The 6656-nt window shown below is 59.3% G+C and overlaps 1 long non-coding RNA gene across 1 annotated transcript; it reads left to right on the top strand.

The window, feature by feature from the left end:
• The first annotated feature begins 208 nt into the window (after positions 1-208).
• LOC126650188 (uncharacterized) lies at positions 209-5937 on the top strand. Its single transcript, XR_007631344.1, has 3 exons — positions 209-338; positions 4102-4326; positions 5890-5937. It is a non-coding gene; the product is annotated as an uncharacterized LOC126650188 (long non-coding RNA).
• The last annotated feature ends 719 nt before the right edge of the window (positions 5938-6656 follow it).

Genomic DNA, 6656 nt, shown 5'->3' with positions numbered 1-6656 from the left:
CCAAACTGTCCCCCAAACCACTCCTGTCCCCCCAGGTGTCCCTGACCCCCAAACCATCCCTGACCCCCCAAACTGACCTCCAGGTGTCCACTGACCCCAAACTGTCCCCCCAGGTGTCCCTGACCCCTCAAACCACCCTGTCCCCCAAAACCATCCCTGACCCCCCAAACTGTCCCCCCAAACTGTCCCCCCAACCACCCGTGTCCCCCCAGGTGTCCGAGGCCGCTGCTCGGGTGTCCCGCAGCTCTCAGGCCCTGGACAGAGCCCGGGGCACGGCCCTGACCCTGAACCGCTCCCTGCAGGGGCTGCAGCTCGAGCTCCACACCCTCAGGCACCAGGTACCAAAACCACCCCAAAAACAGCCCCAAATACCCCCCAAAACAGCCCTAAAACAGCGTGAAATACCCCCAAAAAACATAAACCTCCAGTTCTTGGGTGGGGCTGGACAGCCTCAGGCACCAGGTACCCAAAACACCCCAAAACCAGCACGAAATACACCCAAAACAGCTCAAAACCAGCACAAAATACCCAAAAACCACACCAAAATACCCCCCAAAAAACATAAATCTCCAGTTCATGGGTGGGGCTGGACACCCTCAGGCACCAGGTACCAAACACCCCCAAATCACCCCAAAAACAGCATGAAATACCCCCAAACCAGCTCAAAACCAGCACAAAATACCCAAAAACCACACCAAAATACCCCAAAAAACCATAAATCTCCAGTTCATGGGTGGGGCTGGACACCCTCTGGCACTAGGTACACCAAACACCCCAAAATCACCCCAAAAACAGCCCCAAATACCCCCAAAACAGTGTGAAATACACCCAAAATCACCCCAAAACCACACCAAAATACCCCAAAAAACCATAAACCCTCCAGTTCATGGGTGGGGCTGGGCACCCTCAGGCACCAGGTACCAAAACACCCCAAAAAGAGCATGAAATACCCCCAAAATACCCCAAAACTACACCAAAATACCCCAAAAAACCCATAAACCTTCAATTCATGGGGGGGGCTGGACACCCTCAGGCACCAGGGACCCAAAACACTCCAAAAAACAGCATGAAATACCCCCCAAATACCCCCAAACTACACCAAAATACCCCAAAAAACCATAAATCTCCAGTTCGTGGGTGGGGTTGGGCACCCTCAGGCACCAGGGACCCAAAACACCCCAAAAAACAGCCTGAAATACCCCCAAAATACCCCAAAACTACACCAAAATACCCCAAAAAAACCATAAACCCCCAATTCATGGGTGGGGCTGGACACCCTCCAGCACCAGGGACCCAAAACACCCCAAAATCAGCCTGAAAAAAACCCAAATACCCCAAAACCAGCTCAAAAATGGCCCAAAATACCCCAAAACCACACCAAAATACCCCAAAAAAACCATAAACCCTCCAGTTCATAGGTGGGGCTGGACACCCTTAGACACCAGACACACAAAACATCCCAAAAAACAGCCTGAAATACCCCCAAAATCACCCCCAAACAGCTTGAAATACCCCCCAAATACCCCCAAACTACACCAAAATACCCCAAAAAACCATAAACCTTCATGGGTGGGGCTGGAGATCCTCAGGCACCAGGTACCAAAACATCCCAAAAAACAGCCTCAAATACCCCCCAAAACAGGCCCAAAACAGCGTGAAATACCCCCAAAATACCCCAAAACCACACCAAAATACCCCAAAAAACATGAACCCCCCCAGTTCATGGGTGGGGCTGGACGCCCTCAGGCACCAGGTACCAAAATCACCCCAAAAACAGCATGAAATACACCCAAAACAGCTCAAAACCAGCCCAAAATACCCAAAAACCACACCAAAATACGCCAAAAAAACCATAAACCTCCAATTCATGGGTGGGGCTGGACACCCTCAGGCACCAGGGACACAAAACACCCCAAAAACCAGTCTGAAATACCCCCAAATCAGCTCAAAACCAGCCCAAAATACCCCAAAATCAAACCAAAATACCCCCAAAAAGCATAAACCCTCCAGTTCATGGGTGGGGCTGGACACCCTCAGGCACCAGGTACCAAAATCACCCCAAAAACAGCATGAAATACACCCAAAACAGCTCAAAACCAGCACAAAATACCCCAAAACTACACCAAAATACCCCAAAAAACATGAACCCCCCCAGTTCATGGGTGGGGCTGGACACCCTCAGGCACCAGGTACCAAAATCACCCCAAAACCAGCACAAAATACCCCCCAAAAAATAAATCTCCAGTTCATGGGTGGGGCTGGAGATCCTCAGGCACCAGGTACCAAAACACTCCAAAACCAGCATGAAATACCCTCAAAATACCCCCAAAACAGCCTGAAACACCCACGAAATACCCCCAAATGACACCAAAATACCCCCCAAAAAATTAACCCCCCCAATTCATGGGTGGGGTTGGACAGCCTCAGGCACCAAGGACCCAAAACACCCAAAACCACCCCAAAACCAGCGTGAAATACCCCCAAAATACCCCAAAACCAGCCTGAAATACCCCAAAAAACCCTAACCCCCCAGTTCATGGGTGGGGCTGGGCAGCCTCAGGCATCAGGGAGCCAAAACACCCCAAACCCAGCCTGAAATACCCAAAAACCAGCCCAAAATACCCCTCATTTTTGGGGTCCTGAGTCCCCGTATCCCCTTCGTTTTTGGGGAGTGTCAGGACTGGAGGTTTGGGGTGAATTCCTCCCTTTTTGGGTGTCTGACCCCCCATTTTTGGGTGTCTGACCCCCCATTTTTGGGTGTCTGAACCCCCCCATAACCGCTCAGATCTTGGCCCTGGAGGTGGGTGTGGCCGAGGCTGAGTTTTGGGGTGAAATTCCCCATTTTTGGGTCTCTAACCCCCATTTTTGGGTCTCTAACCCCCCATTTTTGGGTCTCTAACCCCCCCAATTTCCCCAGATCTCGGCCCTGGAGGTGGGCGTGGCCGAGGCTGAGTTTTGGGGTGAAATTCCCCATTTTTGGGTCTCTAACCCCCATTTTTGGGTGTCTAACTCCCACATAACCCCCTAGATCTCGTCCCTGGAGGCTGCTCTGGCCGAGGTTGAGGTTTGGGGTGAAATCCCCCGTTTTTGGGGTGTCTAACCCCCATTTTTGGGTCTCTAACCCCCATTTTTGGGTGTGTAACCCCCCTGTAACCCCTCAGATCTCGTCCCTGGAGGCTGCTCTGGCTGAGGCCGAGGTTTGGGGTGAAATCCCCCATTTTTGGGTCTCTAACCCCCACATAACCTCTCAGATCTCGGCCCTGGAGGTGGGCGTGGCCGAGGCTGAGTTTTGGGGTGCAATCCCCCCTTTTTAGGGCTCTAACCTCCATTTTTGGGTGTGTGACCCCTGTAAATCCCCCAGATCTCGTCTCTGGAAGTGGCACTGCCCGAGGCCGAGGTTTGGGGTGAAATCCCCCACTTTTGGGCCTCTAACCCCCATTTTTGGGGTGAAATCCCCCATTTTTGGGTGTCTAACCCCCCCATTTCCCCAGCTCTCATCCCTGGAGGCTGCACTGCCCGAGGCCGAGGTTTGGGGTAAAATCCCCCATTTTTGGGTGTGTGACCCCCCCATTTCCCCAGATCTCATCCCTGGAGGCTGCACTGCCCGAGGCTGAGGTTTGGGATGAAATCCCCTGGTTTTGGGTCTCTAACCCCCGTTTTTGGGTGTGTGACCCCCCCATTTCCCCAGATCTCGTCCCTGGAAGTGGCACTGCCCGAGGCCGAGGTTTGGGGTGAAATCCCCCACTTTTGGGCCTCTAACCCCCATTTTTGGGGTGAAATCCCCCATTTTTGGGTGTCTAACCCCCCCATTTCCCCAGCTCTCATCCCTGGAGGCTGCACTGCCCGAGGCCGAGGTTTGGGGTAAAATCCCCCTTTTTGGGTGTGTGACCCCCCCATTTCCCCAGATCTCATCCCTGGAGGCTGCACTGCCCGAGGCTGAGGTTTGGGATGAAATCCCCTGGTTTTGGGTCTCTAACCCCCGTTTTTGGGTGTGTGACCCCCCCATTTCCCCAGATCTCGTCCCTGGAAGTGGCACTGCCCGAGGCCGAGGTTTGGGGTGAAACCCCTGTTTTTGGGTGTGTAACCCCCCCGTAACCCCAGCTCTCGTCCCTGGAGGCCGCCCTGGCCGATGCCGATGCCCGGGCAGGGTCTCACCTGTGCCAGGTGGGTGCCCAGGTGGGCGCGGCCGAGGCGGAGCTGCGGGAGGTGCGGGCGGAGCTGCGGGAGCTGCACGAGCGGCTGCGGGAGCTGCTCGGGGCCAAAGAGCGGCTCGAGGGGGAGATCCGGACCTACAGAGCACCTCCTCGAGGGGGATCAGGGGCTCAGGTGAGGGGGATGGGGGACAGGGGCTGCTCGAGGGGGAGATCCGGACCTACAGAGCCCTCCTCGAGGGGGATCAGGGGCTCAGGTGAGAGGGACAGGTGGGGAGGGGGCTGCTCGAGGGGGGGCGAACAGGCTTCAGGGGGTAGAGGCCAGGGACAGGATGGGGAGGGGGCTGCTCGAGGGGGGGGACAGGCTCAGGTGAGGGGACGGGGGGAGGGGGCGAGAGGGGGAGAGGGGCTCAGGTGAGGGGGGACAGGGAGAGGGGCAGGGGACAGCGGAGGGGGGATACGGGGTTAGGGGAGAGGACAGGGGGAGGGAGGAGGGGAGCTGCTGCGAGGGGGAAGATGGATTAAGGTGAGGGGGGACACGGGAGGGGAGGGGACGGGGGACTGTGACTCTGGTGAGGAGGACAGGAGGGAGGGAGTGGAACAGGTGTGGGGAGGGGGCTGCAGGAGGGGGGAGAGGGGCTCAGGTGAGGGGGACAGGGGAGAGGAGGAGGACGGGAGAGGGGGGACCAGGTGAGGGAGGGGGGACGGACTCAGGTGAGGGGGACAGGGGAGGGAGGGACAGGGGACTGGGGAGGGAGGGGGAGAGGACTCAGGTGAGAGGGACAGGGGACGGAGGAGGGGACAGGGAGGGGGAGGGGACCGGGAAGGGAGAGGACAGGGGAGGGAGGGGGCTGCTCCGAGGGGAAGAGGGGCTCAGGTAGAGGGGGACAGGGGAGAGGAGGGACAGGGAGGCTGGACAGGGGGAGAGAGGCAGGGGAGAGGGGAGAGGTGTGGGGAGGGGATGGATTCAGGGGAGGGGGACAGGGAGGGGAGGGGAGGGGCTGCTCGAGGGAGAAGAGGGACTCAGAAGTGAGGGGGACGGGGGAAGGAGGACGGACAGGGGAGGAGGGGCTGCTGGAGGGGAGATGGATTAAGGTGAGGGGAGGACAGGGGGAGAGGGGCAGGGGACAGGGGAGGGGGATACGGGTTAGGGGAGGGGAGATGGATTAAGGGGAGGAGGGACACGGGAGGAGGGGACAGGGGGACGGACTCTGGTGAGGAGGACAGGGGGAGAGGACAGGTGTGGAAGGGGCTGCTGGAGGGGAGATGGACTCAGGTGAGGGGGCACAGGGAGGGAGAGGGACAGAGGGAGGGGGGTTCAGGTGGGGGTTCAGCTGGGGGGTTCAGGTGGGGGTTCAGGTGGGGGGGATGTTGAGGTGAGGGGTCAGATAAAAGGGGGATGTTCAGGGGAAGGGGGGAGATGGGAGGGTCAGGTGAGGGAGGGTCAGGTGAGGGAGGGGAAGGTGAGGAGGGACGGAATTCGGGGAGGGGAAGGGAAGGTGAGGAGGGCTTTCAGGTGAGGGGGTGGGAGTTCAGGTTGGGGGGTCGGGGGAGGAGGTGAGGAGAGGGTCAGTAAGAGGGTGGTGTTCAGGTGAGGGGAGGTTCAGGTGAGGGGGTGGAAATTGGGAAACCCAGAGGGGACAACCCCGGGGGAGGGGGACACTCGGGGACCCTCGGGGGACACTCGAGGACCCTGGGGTGCTCCCTCCCACTGAACCCCTCCCCTCCCCTCCCCCAGCCTGAGGGACGCGCTGGACGAGGAGAACGAGGGGAGAGCACGGCGGGGACCGGGACGGGGACGGGGACAGGGACGGGGATGGGGACGGGGACAGGGACGGGGACCGGGACCGGGATGGGGACCAGGACCACCAGCGCGTGCTCACCGAGACCACCCACGAGTGAAGATCCGGGACCTACTGGGGGGTTTGGGGTTTGAGACCCCCGACCCCCGAGCCGCGGGGAGCCCCCGAGCTAATAAAGTGGGGACTCCCCGGGACCCCCAGCACTGGGGACGGGGTCTCGCGTGTCCTTTGAGGGGGTTGAGGTGGGGGGGGGATGGATGGGTGGGACCCCCAATCTCTGTTCCCATCCCTGTTCCCATCTCTGTGCCCCCGGACACCCCTACCCACCCCACCCCCATTTTGGGGTGCCGGGAGCGGCATCGACACCCCCAAACTGTGCGACCCCAAGCATTGGAACCCAAGGGATCCCCCTGCTCGGGATCGATCCCACCCAGCTCCCGGGGGCACGGGAGGGTGGAACACGGAGGGGGTCCCATGGCCATGCCTGGGGTCAGTGCCCTAGGGGGTCCCAGGGTGGGGGTCCCAGGGTGTCGGTGCAGGGGGTCCCAGTGTCGGATGCCGGGGGCGGGGGGTGGTCCCACTGCCAGGAGGTCCCGGGTTTCGGGGGCAAGGGGGTGGTCCCGATGTGGGAGCTCAAGTTCCCAGGGGTCCCTAAAGGGTCCTTTGGGAGTGTCAGAGCCCGGCAGGGTCCAGAAGGGGGTCT

Source organism: Myiozetetes cayanensis, unplaced genomic scaffold (genome assembly GCF_022539395.1).
Source record: "Myiozetetes cayanensis isolate MyiCay16 unplaced genomic scaffold, myiCay2020 scf578, whole genome shotgun sequence".
In the NCBI taxonomy this organism is placed as follows: domain Eukaryota; kingdom Metazoa; phylum Chordata; class Aves; order Passeriformes; family Tyrannidae; genus Myiozetetes; species Myiozetetes cayanensis.
The sequence above is the reverse complement of the archived record's forward strand: the minus strand, read 5'-3'. Positions and strand labels throughout refer to the sequence as shown.